We start from the raw sequence: 15,352 nt of genomic DNA, 5'->3' as shown, positions 1-15,352 counted from the left end.
CCAAGCTTGCTGCACTATGCTGTTTTCATAACGCCCATAAAAGTAACTGGGAGTTATGGAAACAGAGTAGCATGGCGGGCTACGCAGTTTCTGTAAATCGTCCGCTTCGAAAACCAAAGTAGCTCGCCGTGCTACACGGTTTCCGTAACTCCCATTCACTTCTATAGGAGTTACGGAAAACGGCATAGCTCAGCGAGCTCGGCTGTTTCTGTAACTCCAGACCATCTCGTCACAGTGGCTGGGGAGCAGCGGGAGCTTGACAAGGTAGGCAGAGTATCAAAGGGTCCCGTCCTAGAGATAGGTGCAGGTCCCAGAGCTGGGACCTGCAGCTATGGAATATTAATGGCATATCTGGTGCCATATGGCATAAATTTCCAAGATCGGGAAAAACCCATTTTAATTTAAGATTCTGATGCAATCCTGTTATTAGAGAGAAGTACATTATGGGAGTTGGTTATGCAGCTGAAGTTAAAGCTGCCCATACACAGTAAAGAAATGTCAGTGGATATTTTTTACATAATAGATCAAAAGCAACTATATAAAAAAAAAAGTCATATAAGGAAAATGATCCGACAGAAAAAGTTACTACTTTTATCTAGAAAGCGAACATTTTAAGACCCGGAGCTACTTTTGGGGATTGTGTGGAGAATCTTATAGGCATACATGTATTCCGAATTTGGCTATTGATTGCTAGCAATTCTTAGTAGCGCCATTCCGCTACTGCAATCATGTAACTTAGGCCCAAATCCATTTAAAATGAGCCTTGAGTGCAGACATCCACTCCCCATGTCATACAAACTCAAAGGTTGAGTGTTTTTCTACAAGGTCCTTACACTCAAAGTTGCTGCAAAAACTGAAAAGCGTTCGTGAGCATCATGCTTTCTCCATGTCATCTGTAGGCACAGTTAAGCAACTCCAAGACCATGCTTTATCCCATCAGGATGGGTGGGCTTACGGGAATTGTGCTTAAATGGGTGTTTTAATTTATAAAACCCCTATCCATATACCTTATTAGGGCATATGGATATATTAAAGGGGAGTCCCCCACGTGAGATGCTCTTTGTAACTATTCTGTAATCTGACTTCTAGAGGGGTCTATTGAGAGATCTGATCCTCTGTGCACTACAATGACAGATTATTAATGTGGATAGATAGCCCTCAATTTGAAGTTGTGCACTGTACAGTATACACCTGTTGTATTAGGAAAACTCTTAGGCTGTGTTCATAAGTAGCATATTTGCTGCGTATTTTTCCACAGCAAATCCAACCTGTGTGAACATGGATTTGACGAATGACTATGAAGGTTTTAGTAAAGGTTTGGAATTTTTTTTTTACTTAACGTCTACTGGGATTTGTGGAGCCTGTAATTGTAAGTACATACCCCCCCCCCCCCCAACCATCCCGGATTCAGCAAAACATTCCTGGATTCCGTGCGGTGTCCCGCTGGTCCGGGCAACAGTGGTATGTCTTGGTTTCAACTGTATCTGCATCCTCAGGATGCAGATACAGTTGAATTCAATGCTGAAGCGGGGAGCTATCCGCTCCCTGCTTCAACATTCACGGTGTAAAGCGGCTTGGCACAGACCAGCACGAGTCTGACATCACGGGGCACCCTCCAAGGGGGCATTGTGCTCTCGGGGGGGGAGGGGGGGTTCTATGGGGGCATGATACTATGTGGGCTGAACTGGGTGTATATGGGCGGGGTTAAAGACGTGGCTTAACAGGGAAAAAAATTGGCGCTGCATCCGGTCCTATTGAACAGAATAGTAAATCATTTTCTGTTTTAAAGCAAGGCACTGAGGTGTAACTTGAAGCTTCTGGATCCCAATGCAAAATCTTTAATAAGGTTCCACCACCTTCTGGGTGCGACTGTAAGCTCTACACCCTCTATTGTTGTGCTCTGTCTAAGCAGGTGATTTGGAGCTATGTGACACTCTAAATCTATATTATGCAATATCCATTGGTACACTTTTCAGATGTGTAGAAGCTGTCATCTTGCTGCTGCTCTATACAGTAGTACAAATGCTGCTGACAGATGGTTTTGAAATCTAACACTGTGTGTATTATCATACTCGTGCTAACGGTCTCTAGTATTGAAATACAGGAGCTACTTTCATAAGCAATAAAGTTTTTCTTTAAAAAGTGACTATCAATTTAAGATAGCAATACGGTATAATAGCTTTATTCAGCCCTGTTTTATCAGGATTGTGGTAAAGCCTATTTAGCCGCTACTGTGATCGCAGTGTTGATCCTGGTGAGCTATGTTACCATGACTTCAGACTACCACTTTCCCCATATGAGCAAAAATAGGGAAGTGGTAGTTTGAGACGCTCCCTATCCTGTGCTAATGGCTGTTACTAGATGTCGGTACAGTGTAAGTGAATAGAGCGGGTAGGCAAAGCTGGTGATGTCACTCACCTGCATCTGTCTGCCCACTCCAGTCTTGTTTACGAGCCGGAATTCGATCCACTGGGTGAGTTTTTTTTTTTGTTTTTTTTTTCCTCTTCCCGCCCCCCACTCATGCCTTACATACTACATGGGGGGGGGGGGTGGCGGTGGATAATCCTGCAACTTTACTAAGTGTACAAGGTTGGGCCCCATGCACACGAACGTAAAAACGCCCGTAATTACGGGCCCATAGACTTCTATTGGCCACGGGTACCTCCCCGTATGCTTACGGGAAGGTGCCCGTGCCGTTGAAAAATATAGAACATGTCCTATTTCAGGCTGTAATTACGGCACGGGCAGGCCCATAGAAGTCTATGGGGCTCCCGTAATTACAGGTGACTACGTGTGTAATTACGGGAGCGTTGCTAGGCGACGTCAGTGTATAGTCACTGTCCAGGGTGCTGAAAGAGTTAAACGATCGGCAGTAACTCTTTCAGCACCAGGGACAGTGGCTACCGATCACAATATAGATAAAGCTGTAAAAAAAAAAAAAGACGTTCATCCTTACCCAGAACTCCCTGCTTCTTCCTCCAGTCCGGCCTCCTGGGATGATGTTACAGCCCATGTGACCGCTGCAGCCAATCACTGGCTGCAGCGGTCACATGGACTGCGCGTCATCCAGGGAGGTCGGGCTGGATATTGAAAGAGGGACGCGTCACCAAAACAACGGTCGGGTAAGTATGAATTTCTTTTACTTTTATTACGGAAAGGACTGTCCCTTCTCTCTATCCTGCACTGATAGAGAGAAGGGTTACCGATTACTGCAGTGTAATTTTGCAGCGAAAACGTTCCAGTAAATACGGGTGACACCGGACCCGTATTTACGGGCACGGGTCCGTAAATACTGGTGCAATACGGGTCGAATACGTGTGACCAAGGACCCGTATTTACAGGTGGACAAAAATACGGTCGTGTGCATGGGGCCTTACTCCTTGACTCAGACACAACTCTGACACAACCAAGTAGTATGATGCCTGGTGTTACAAGTAAGCAACTTCAATAGTAGGCTCTCCTTTTTTCCTGAATACCTGTGCCACGTAGGGCTTAGGCCTATAGATCATTTCAGAAAAAAAAGTACTCAACAAAAAGTTGTCATTGTTAATATTTAGAGCCAAAAGCTCAAGAGATTGTATCTCTGGAAAGGAAACCATAACTACCATCACATAAAGAATACGGACACTTGTCAGTCTGCAGAACCGAAATCTTTTAATGATCTGGTAGATAAATGGGGGTCGTAGGAGAATGTTTCCTCCGCCTCCTACCGAGAGACAAATCGCCTTTTCCCAAACATATTGCCCTTATGCTGTAGCACTGAATGGGGAGTCCAAATGAAAGCCCCCCCCTGGGAAATTCATCTTCTTTTTTTTTTTTTTTTTTTATCTTTTTTTGTAATAAGGCTCCCCATCTACTGTGCGTCACTTGTAATTCAGAATAAGCTGTCACATGCTAGTGGACAGACCTAACGACTGTCATGTCTACTTTACACTGCACACGCAGAAGAGGAGAATCCTGCTCTCCTGTCTATTTCTCACACGTATATAGAAGCTGCAGCAGCATAGAGGAGATTATACAGCAGTGTAGCTAAATATTTAGCCCTGGGGTGAAATATAACACTTACCAGCAGCCTGTGTCTTCTCTCTGCTACTGCTACCCCTTCCCTTCTCCATAGACGTCTATGGCAGGGTTGCCAACCTCCACTTCAGTAGTTTCTGGACAACAGCTAAAAGTCAGACAGACCAAAATTTTTGCGGATGCATTACAAAATCATTGCCTGTGCAGTGTGTTTAGGAGTGACTCGCCAATCACAGCTCCGCTTGTAGCTTCACCTTGCTAACTTAGGTGATGTTTTCTCTAATTAGTCATTTATCTATTTTTTTATTTTTTTTCTCCATCCGGCCCAGACCACTGTGACTACTTATGACTCGTCTCTGCATAATTTGACACACAGGCATGTTGGTTTCTCGCTTTTCCTGCACCCTCCACACCTATACCCCATCCTCTAAACAAACTCGTAATCCACAGTGCCCCAGATGGTAATGATGATCCCTCAGTGCTCGACACAATAAAAGTCCTTCCACACAGTATGCCCCAGTTGATAGCGCCACGCAGCCCCCCCCCCTTGTATTTAGTAGCACATAGACCCGAGAGCGGTAGCTCACCGCTCTGCCTGATGTGACTCACATTTAGCACCAGGTCTCACAGCGACGGGCTGAGTGAGGTCTGTGCCGGCCCGGGAATGAACCAGTTCAGTCACCTGACCTCACGTCACTGACGTAAGATCAGGCGACTCAGGTCCGGTGACTGGAGTGGTTCACTCCCGGCGCCAGCCTCACTCAGACTTACTTGCTTGGCCGGGGCCAGCATATTTTTGGATTGATAATATGCCTGCGACCGCCTACTCTTCCCTTTGCATGTCCTTTTAGGTGCATGCGCAGTGCAATGCTCCAGGAGATTTGAACTAAATCCCAGAGTGTACTCCTTTTTTTTTTTTTTTTTGTCTGACACTAGGGACGACCTAAAAAAAAACAAAACACCTGCTTTTGCGGACTGTCCGTAAATTTACGGATGGTTGGAAACCCTGGTCTAGGGGCAGCTGTTTATTTGTGTCTCTCTGTTCCCTTTGCCCCTCTCCAGACTTCTATGGGCAGACAGTGAAGAGTTACACCCCCACTTCCTCCTGTTGTCCGCCTCTTCTGCCCTTTAACTTGGGGTGGGCTTTGCTTGACAACGGGGGGGGGGGGGACGACGACAGGGGACGGACCGAAGTTTACAGGAAGGGATACACTTAGTGGCAGTAAGTTTACACAGATTTGCTTGGATTAAACTAAATTTTAACTAAGTAAATTACAAGGTTCATCTATATCAGGTATACTATTAGATTAGCATAAGTTGTTTGGAAAGTTAGTGTGCACTTAAATAAAAGCTCCTTAAACAGAAATGAAATTTACCAGGAGGAAGAAAAAATAGCATGGATATTATTTATTTGTGTGCCATTGACTGACTGCCGTAGCGCTTTCAGTGCGATACAGACATATTTAACGTTTTTCCTACACTTGTTAGGTGCCCTGCCCATAAAAGCTAGTTAGTTTATTTATGTGTGTATTTTAGAATTTTAGATAACTTAATTTTGAAATAGGGCATGGATGTGCATTAATTGGCAGCCATATATAGCTGCTGAATGATAGACGTGTTTTTTTTTTTTTTTTTTAAGGCCACTTTCACACAGCAGGATTTTGGTCCGTATTTTGGCATCCGTATGACCAGGAGTGGAGAAGGTGTATAATGGAAAGATTTGTAACTCTCATGTTTTGGACCCACTCCTGGTTTTTGGCTTACAAATACTGAAGCAAAACACTGACCAAAATACTGGCGTGTGAAAGTGACCGTACTCTATTATATAGTACAAATGTGTGTATAATACGATGTATGTGTAATACATGTATATTTCTGTTTTTTATATGGCTTTAAAAAGCCTTTTACATTTTTCAGATTTTTTGGTTTGCCGAGACTCCAGTTTGTGATGCAAATGGTTATTTTTAAGCTAGTAATTTTCTTTCACAAACGGCACCATTATTTGTGTGTGCCTTTTTTGTTTTGTACTTTTTTGCAAATTTTTTTTTTTTTTTAAGTAGCCTACAGTATCCATGACGACTGGACCCTTCGCACAGCGTTTCTGCGACTCCTTACGAAATGCTGACAATTAAATATACAGTACTTTATAGAGATCCATCAATCTTTGTTGTCATGCCAACCAGCTTATATTTAGAAATGTAACAAGTACATGGAGTTCAATTGCTCTTGTACTGAAACATAGATCTGCAGCTATAATTGAATTTTTTTTTTATTGAAGATCAAAATCCTATCTGAGCAGCACTTGTTTTCAGAATATTGTCTTTTATAAGGACGGTGCTTTTTTTAAAATTTGGGTAGATTGTACTTCATGTGCAATTCACTTATTTTCTTCATTATAATGGCTCATACGTTTTTAGTGGATGATACGTAATTGCTGAGAATTTGTTTGTACTCTTATAACATTTTGTGTACATATTTTATATGGTTTGTAAGATTGATGATCGGACTCTATTTTGTCCTCCATGGGGAGGGGGTATTACTTTCAAATGTTTCACAATCCTGTAAATTTCCAAAGTAGGTATCTGTATATTTATTTTTATTCGAATTCCCTATTCATCTTAGTATTGCTTAATATATGGGAAGACTGCAGCTCAAACCCATAAAGATATTCCCAGTACAACATTGTGAAATCACTAGTAAATGCTCCTCATATTGTGTGGCTTCCTCTGTTCATATGAAGATTTGGCTTCTGTTTTTAGGATGCTCATTTATATAATTGTTAGCAGACAGTCATTGCCTCCAGAAAAATACTTAGGCTATATTTGCACGACTGAATAAAAACGGATCAACTGACTGTTTTTCATGGCCGTTTTGCATAAGTGTGTCTCCAAACTTTTATCCGTTTCCCGGCCGTCTGACTGTTGTCGACACTCTGGCCCGAGATTCTGGGATCTCTTGTCCAGATATGGACAGTGACGTCTACGAGCGGAATCCCCAGTCAATAGCGATCGCTGCATTTGAATGACTAAAAACAGGGGGGTGACTCCCTGTAACGTCCCAATGGCCCCCACCACGGCGAGATCTGGGGGTACCGTTAGTTGGCATGACAGCCTGGTGGCCTGATGAAGTCCCCAAGGTCCGCCATCTTTGTGCTCGTATGAAGCCCTGCCGTGCAATACATTAGTATTGCAGTATATCATGCAAGCGATCTAATGATCGCTGGTTGAAGTCCCCTAGGGGGACAAGTAAGAAAAGTATAGAACAGTAAAATGCAGTTTTTATAATAAATTTTGAAAAAAATAATTAAGTTAAAAAAAAAAACTTTTCCCCTTTTTCCCTCAGGCACAATGTAAAAAAATTAAAAAGCTAACATAACTGGTATCAACGCGTCCGTAAAAGTCAGAACTATTACAATATATCGTTATTTAGTCCGCACGGCGAACGCCGTAAAAAATGTAAAACCTCAGAATTGCTGTTTTTTAGTACCTTCATCTCCCACAAAAAAATGAAATAAAAAGTGATCAAAAAGTCTCACGTACCCCAAAATGGTACCAATATAAACTACAGCTCGCCCCGCAAAAAATAAGCCCTCACACCGCTAAATCGACAGAAAAATAAAAACGTTATGGCTCTCAGAATATGGAGACAAAATGCAAAGTTTATTTTTAACAATCAGTTTTTTCCTTGTAAAAGTAGTAAAACATAAAGAAAACTATATAAATTTGGTATCGCTGTAATCGTATTGAGCCTCAGAATAAAGTTAACATGCCGTTTTTACTGCAGTTTTTTTTTCTCATTTCCCACTACATTATATGGTACAAAAATGGTGCTGTGAAAACCTACAATTCGTCCCGCAAAAGACAAGCCCCCATACGGCAAGATTGATGGAAAAATAAAAAAAGTTATGGCTTTTGGAAAGTGGGGAGGAAAAAAATAAAAGTGAAAATCAGAAAAATGGCTGTGGAGGGAAGGGGTTAATAGGTTATTGGTCTTGTAAAAGTGCAGATTTTCTGGCAGTTCTTTGCTAAATTAATTGCCAGTTTATCCAACATTCTAGATGGTGTGTGTGTGTGTGTGTAAATGTGTGTATATATATACACACACACATCTATAGCCATCTCTGGTTCTATTGTTCATCTCTATTATTTCTCTCGAATTCTGCATGTTGGAGCAGGGCGACGCTTGTGACTCTCTAACTGTGTGACTGACCTTACCGTCTCCCGTCAGGTCTCTAGGCCTATTTGCACTGCGTTTGTAGTTTCTGTCAAAGATATGTGGGGAGGATTTCTCAATGTGTGCTTCTGACGGATTTCACTCTATCAACAGCCTCCCATGGTAGAAAAAAAAAAGCAGTATATTAAAATCGCAGCAGTTTGCTGACAGGACAAAAGGAGACTCCCTTAGTCTCCGTCAGGTGAATGGGTGCCTATAGATACGTTTGACGTATGTACTGGGATGTTTGAGCCACACTTATTAAACCAGTCGACTGCGCTATTGTTTTTGTGAAACAGAATGGAGGCTAACTGAAAGAGAAAAAATATAATTGAAATCAATGGTAATGCGATAGTTTCGGTTAGGCTTTCCGTTCATCTGTTCCTCTGACGGAAAGGTTGAATGGAATAGATGAACGGAAGCCAGCGTTGATGTGAACAGGCCCTAATAAACATTTATTCCATCTAACTGGTGACAATGTGTAAATATTCAGGAGCATTTAGAACTAATCATCTCACTTAACGTATAAATCTAAACACTTGTCAGATGTAGAAAGTTATCCTTAATTGATCACATTAAAAAAGGACCGGTCAGCGCTCCTTACATGCCTGTTTTTTTAGTAAATATTTGCATTCCCCATAAAATAAAATTTCTCGCATCTTAATAAAGAAATTGACAACGGAGCATTACGCCATGGATACACCTAGACTTTTTTTGTAGTGAGATTTTCCAATTTGAACTATGGCGCTATAGCTGGAGTCCAGAGGATTACAATGAGTTGCATCCAAGTCAGTGCATTCCTGTGAACTGCTGCCGTCACTCAATAGTTACATTTGGAAAATCTCACTACAAAACGTCTAGGTAGCCCTGGCCTTAACATTCCCTTGTCAAATTGCTGACCGTGTCCGACTGTGTAGAGCCACACCCTATCGACTAGAGCAATGGCACAAGAAAGTGTTCCAAGGAAAGATTCTACAGAATTGGTTATTTTTTTTTTTAAAGGAACACTAAACCTAGAAATAAATGATAACGATATAAGTAAACCGGAGATATATTTGCCCACACTGTAGGATCTTCTGCATGTTCCGGAAACTAACCCCAGAATTGCAAAGTTTGTTTGCCTCCTGCTGATCTCCCCCATTTCCTAGCTGAAAATGGATCAGAAGTCAGGTTTAGTAAAGGGGTGGGGCTTAACATTATTTTCGTCCTACTGCAGACAGGGTGGAGGGAAGAGACTTGTTCCAGCCAGTTGTCTTACATCAAAACACAGGACCGTGAGGGGGGGGGGGGGGGACATGGCTGATCTCCTAGGACACACAGATTTATTTTCTATTATTCTCAGTTTTAATTGAATTTAAGGAGATTTAATGAGAGAAAGTGCGGAAGTATATATTTTTATTTTATTGTGCATTTTTTATGTTTAGTGCTCCTTTTAAGGGAAATGCAGGAAGTTTTTTCCTATAACTAATATGTCAGCAGTGCGGAGGTCCTCTTTAACTTATATGGTAGTTAGCATGGTAACTAGCTAAATTTATCTGCCAGATAAAAGTGCAAAACTTTTTTTTTTTTTTTTAACTCCTTCACGATGTAGGATGTATACTTACGTCCTAGCTGGGTAGGAGGAAGTGTGGAGTGGGCTCACGGGCTAAGCCCACTCTATACAACACTGGTGTATGTTACAGCCGACACTTCACTGTAAAAAGCAGGATCGCGCTCTAGAGCGATACCCCTTAGATGCCACAGTCCATAGCGACCTCGGCATATAACGTGGGGGCAACCCCCTCTGAAAGCCCATCAGCCCCCCGTGATGTGATAGTGGGGTGCCGATGGTTATGGCAGCCCAAAGGCCTAATGAAGGCCTCAAGGTCTACAGTCTTTGCAATCCTATAAAGCCCCGCCTCAGGCAGAAACACGATATGCTGCAATACATTAGTATTGCAGTATATAGTGCAAGAGATCAAACGATAGCTGGTTCAAGTCTCCTAGTAAAAATCAATTCAATAAAGTTTGGGTATTTTAAATTATTATTTTTTGTACACACAAAAATATTAAAAGTTTAAAAAAAACAAAACAAAAAAAACCCTTTCCCATTTTTTACCTAAAGCGTGGTTAATACAATGATAAACGTAATTGGTATCTCTGTGTCCATAAAAGTCTGAACTAAACACGCGCGTTGAACGTCGTAAAAACACGTTGTTTGGTCACCATCTCCTACAAAAAATTGAATAAAAAGTGATCAAACACTTGCATGTATCTTCGCATGTATTTTTAGTTACACAATTAATTTCATTTTTTACACATAAGGCTATATCTACGACCAAATAAAAAAAAGATATGGCTTTTAGAAGGTGTGGAGGAAAAAAATTAAAATAAATTAAAAAAAAATAGCTGCGGGGGGGCGGGGCGGTGTTTAAGTTGTAGAGGACTTTTTCCCGATTTTGTGTGTTAAATATTGAAATAGACATAAAACCAGCTGAATATGACCTTTGGAAGTCTTCTGTTGAGTTTTTCCCCTGGTCTTCCTATAATCGATGTGTAAAACAAAGAACAGTTACAGAATATTTTCTTATTTCGGACACCGATATGAGCATAATACACTGGATCATTTGAGTAGTTGCTTTGAGTTGAAGTACATTTTGTCCTATTGGTGCACTATTTATACACCCCTTTAATGCTTCATTGTATTTGCAATTACAGTTTCTACATGATCTTCCTTTTTATTTATCCTAATGTACAGCACGGAATAGAAATATATTCAGAATTGAAAATGGCTCATGATCAATATACATTGTATCGCTCTGTATATTAATGGTAACATTGGTTCAACTGTTAATCCTGTGGATTTTCTTTTTCCCTTGTAGACTTTGTGTTATTTGACCAAGCGGAAAGCAGACGTCTGTTAGGGAGATCCGGAAGAGGGTTCCTCCTCAGAGGTAAGGAAACGGATTACTATTTTATTCTAGTTATAAAACCTGTTCTTTAGCTGTAATCTTCTCTCAAAATCTAATATTAGCAAGTATCGGATCATTGCAGACCAATGGTGCCCCAACCAATGGCTGTGGAACATTAGGGACTGTGGATTACTTGCCCATTGCTTGCATGGTCATGCTGAGACATGTCTTTTGCTTTTCTTCCCCCATGAGTAGAATTGATATTGATGAATTTTCCAAAATTTTTGGACAACTTGATTTGGTCCTGTTTGGAAACGCCAGTGAAAACCACCGTTTCCTGTTTTTCTCACATTCTCACCTGTGATCATTTTAGGTTTCTGAATAAAATATCAGGCAGGATGATTTTAGTCGATTGACAACCAGTCATTTTGCCCCCACCCCCTGCAATGCGCTGGAGTGTACTCACTGTCTGTGACTGGTACCCTCTCAATCCTCTTTGTACCTTTATACCTACATACTACTGACCATTTGGAATGATCTACATACTGTAACTATTGTGTATGCTGCGTCTAGGCACTACTACCTTTTTGTGATGGCTGGGTAAGGCATCATGGGACAAAGTCACCAGAGCTACTGCCTGCAGTCCGTTTCTGCCACTACTCAAATCAATATGGTGGACTAAAATTGGAATATTTTCTAAAATGCAAGTTAGGCCCCATGCACACGACCGTAAAAACTCTCCGTAATTGCGGTCTGTAATACTGCCCGCAATTACGGGCCCTTTCAGTTCTATTGGCCGCAGACACCTTTCCGTATCGCTATGGATGGGTGTCCGTGCTGTTCCGAATATTATGGAACATGTCCGTTGTTTTGCATTTTACAGGCCATGCTCCCATACCTTGTATGGGAGCACGGCCCGAAAATGCGAGCGGCCGTGCCCGTAATCGCGGGTCTTGTGCATGGGGCCTTAGTTTGGGCATTGCATAAATTGATGTGGGTTAGGGGTAAATGGAATGTTTTTATGTATTGCCACGGTCTTTCTGTAATTTACTAGCACAATATGTTTTTAGGTTTTTGAGTCTTATTTAGGAAATTACAATTCTGCAGGTTTGATAACTTCCGGCATCACCAACTTGATATTTTCCCCCACGTAGTTTTTGATATTTGCTCTGTTCTCTGTTCCTACATTTGCAAAATGTTGAAAGTTCAGCAGCCGCTAGAGCAGGAATGTCCAAACTTTTCAGTTTGAATCTCCTTTATGTTGAGCCTGTGAGTTAGGTGATTTATCAGAGGACAAGGAACTTTGCAATGTGACATTTTTCAAATGAATCTGTGTCCGGCTATAATAGTGGTTAGTTACTTATTGCACTTGCTCCACAGCCATGCCGCCTTCATACATAACAATGTTGCTCTTTGCTCTGCTCTGTGCTAGTTTACCTTCGCCGTAAAGATGTGAGCCAAACGAACCAGTGGCACTTGTCGAGACTCATAAGTCATTATATAATTTGCCAATGAGCATTTCACTAGGAAAGCGTGATGACCGGCACACTGAACCATAAACATATCTTCAGTTGTGTGGCACGAGATAACCGGATTTGGAAAAAGAAAAACCTGATTTCATGATACTCTGTCACGAGATATCTATTCTGTGTGTGTTAACCCAAAGTGGCTGTGGTGGGAATTGCAGCCTGTCAAGGATTTTACTTGCATGTCACGATATCTTATTGAATTTGTTTCATGAGAAATTTGGAATCCAATACCAAATTCAAGTAGGGGTGGACATATCTGCGTACGTTTTTCCCACTTTGTATCAAAGCCAGAAACATCTACTGGTTTCTTCCCTGAGGTCTATGGGTAGATCGTGATCGGCTGTTTCAGACTTTATAACCAACAATGAAACTATAAATCTACAAAGAATAAAATCGTCAAAATATCTCTTACCACACTGGAGTGTTGCCCTGATATAGAGCGGTGAGATGAGGTGACCTGTTTTGCCCTGCTACATTTTTTTGTGAACTGAGTTTTAGGGACATACATTACTACATGTGTGTCCTTTTTACCTCCGCTGTGAAATTCTTCTATGTGAACTGCTTCAGTCTGGTTAAAGCTATTGCTTCATCCAGCAGTCATGAATAGTAATAATGTTACATAATGTTACTTGAAACTGAAATGTGTTCCGGACTGAAGCTTGCAGTTTGACCACATTTTCTTACTCCGTTTTTTTTTCTCTACTTTGGGAAGGGTGTGTTGCTCATGTCACTGAAGATTCCCTAATAAAATTTCTGTTTTTCTCTGCCACCCCCCCCCCCCCCAATATATTTTCCAGCTTCGCACAGAAGCGCTGTGAAGAATAAGGCTACATGGTAATCTGGGTTATAAAATAGTTTGGCAATCTTTTCTGGCCTAGCCTTCATTTGGCAGCAAAAGAACCTCAGATCTGGCACTTTGCACAAGTATGTGTTTGTCAAATGCAAAATGTGGGAAAAAAAATAAACAATTGGATGATTTCGGTGTCCCTTTGGCAGGGATCCTGGGCTGACTGTGGATTTTGCCATATTTAGCTCTACAAATTGATGTTTTCAGAGTTCTTTTGCCCACCAGTATTCTGTCTCCTCTTGTAAAGGCGACTTTGTGTTTCTTCACAGTTCATCATGCCGGTACTTGTACACAAGCAGCAGTGGAACTGAAAACGTGGTCAAACAATTTCAAGATGCTTAGCAGACCTTTTTAAGAGGGCTTATTTAGAATGTTTATTTGAGCCGGCGTACTCCACCCTTTTACCATGAGCTTTCAGATGAATTTCGTCGTTATAAATAAAATAGTTTCCAAATAAAACTGGACACTGCGAGCTACATTTATACTCAAACAGCCTTGGTTCTGTAGAAGTTAAATATTGTATTTAGCAGGAGAGTCAGTATTAGGAGTCAGTAGTTGTCAGCTCTTGTATATTAGAGATGATATATCTTTGGGTTACTTTTGGCTATGTAATGTAGTAGTAATAATAGGTACTTGTTAATAGCTTTTTTTTGGCCGTAGTTATAAAATATGAAGTCCAGATAGGCTCCCCGTGGAGTTTTTTTTTGTTAGGTAAAATGGGATCAACTCCCAAGGGTGTTGTATGTAAATTCTCCTTTGACTACACTAAGCACAATGACACTAGATATAATATGTAAGAGAAAACGGTCCATCAACTATATGAAAGTTTGTTATACACCGTGGTTTGTTATACTTGGGAATTATGTTCCTATGACTTTGTGATTGTTAGGTAATCATTATCCATCACCGATATTCTGTCATTTCATTGGATGATTGATTAGTGTCCTTTCTATCTATCTCTCTATCTATCTCTCTATCTCTCTATCTATCTCTCACATTAAAATTGCAACACCAAGAAGGGCAAGCCGTAAGGTTATGCAAATCGAGGAAGTAGCAGGTGTCACTAAGATCTGGAAATGATTACATTTTCAAGCATCTATCTCCAATCTGTGGCACGTGGAAGGGGCATAAAAGCCTGATTGAGAGTAGTTTGAAACCTCACAAATCAGATCAAGTGGTGTGAGATGATTGTGCGATGCCTCCTGTTCGTCGACGTGCCAGTTATAGCCACTTGTCGCAAACTGAGAGGGACAGAATCCTTGAACTGAGACCTTGGTTTATCACTCTGGCAGATCGCTACGCGCCTCGACCGAGATGTCAGCACTGTTCAACGTTGCGTGTCCCGAAGGTTGGGAGAACAACAACGAACGGGAATAACAGCAAGAGGTGCACAGAGGCGGACCTCTCCACAGATGGATTGTCTGATTAGAAGAATGGCGCGTAGTGATCCATTCTGTACTGCAAGTGAAATTGGAAATCACATCCCAATTTTAGGGTGGCAACCAGTGTCGACACAAGCCATCAAAATGCGTTTACACAACATTGGGCTACGAGCCAGACGTCCACCTACAGGTGTTCCATTGACCACGCGCCACCGCTCTCATAGGCTATCCTAGTTCCCTAGCAAGACGGTAATGGAGGCTGGAATGGAGGTCTATCCTCTTCAGCAATGACACCGAAAAAGGCCATACTTACAAATGGACACAGCCAGGTCAGAAACGCTTATGAAGGAGAGTGAGCAGATGCTTTAAATAATAGCCACTCCCACTAGTCTTGAGGGGAGTGGTGTGTGGTGCATGGGAGGTGTAGTAAGAAATAATAAATGAATAGTGTATGTGCAAGTGTAATAATGT

At 41.5% G+C, this 15,352-nt stretch overlaps 1 protein-coding gene across 3 annotated transcripts in view; it reads left to right on the top strand.

The window, feature by feature from the left end:
* The window catches only part of LOC142760908 (lipoma-preferred partner homolog), a 184,222-nt gene that overhangs the window by 99,206 nt on the left and 69,664 nt on the right, over positions 1–15,352 (top strand). For all 3 annotated transcript variants that reach the window (XM_075864087.1, XM_075864085.1, XM_075864086.1), the window contains one exon: positions 11,094–11,165. The gene's annotated coding sequence lies outside the window, so the exon portion shown is untranslated. The remainder of the gene's footprint in view (positions 1–11,093; positions 11,166–15,352) is intronic.

Source organism: Rhinoderma darwinii, chromosome 4 (genome assembly GCF_050947455.1).
Source record: "Rhinoderma darwinii isolate aRhiDar2 chromosome 4, aRhiDar2.hap1, whole genome shotgun sequence".
NCBI lineage: Eukaryota > Metazoa > Chordata > Amphibia > Anura > Rhinodermatidae > Rhinoderma > Rhinoderma darwinii.
This window is presented reverse-complemented; position numbering and strand designations above follow the sequence as displayed.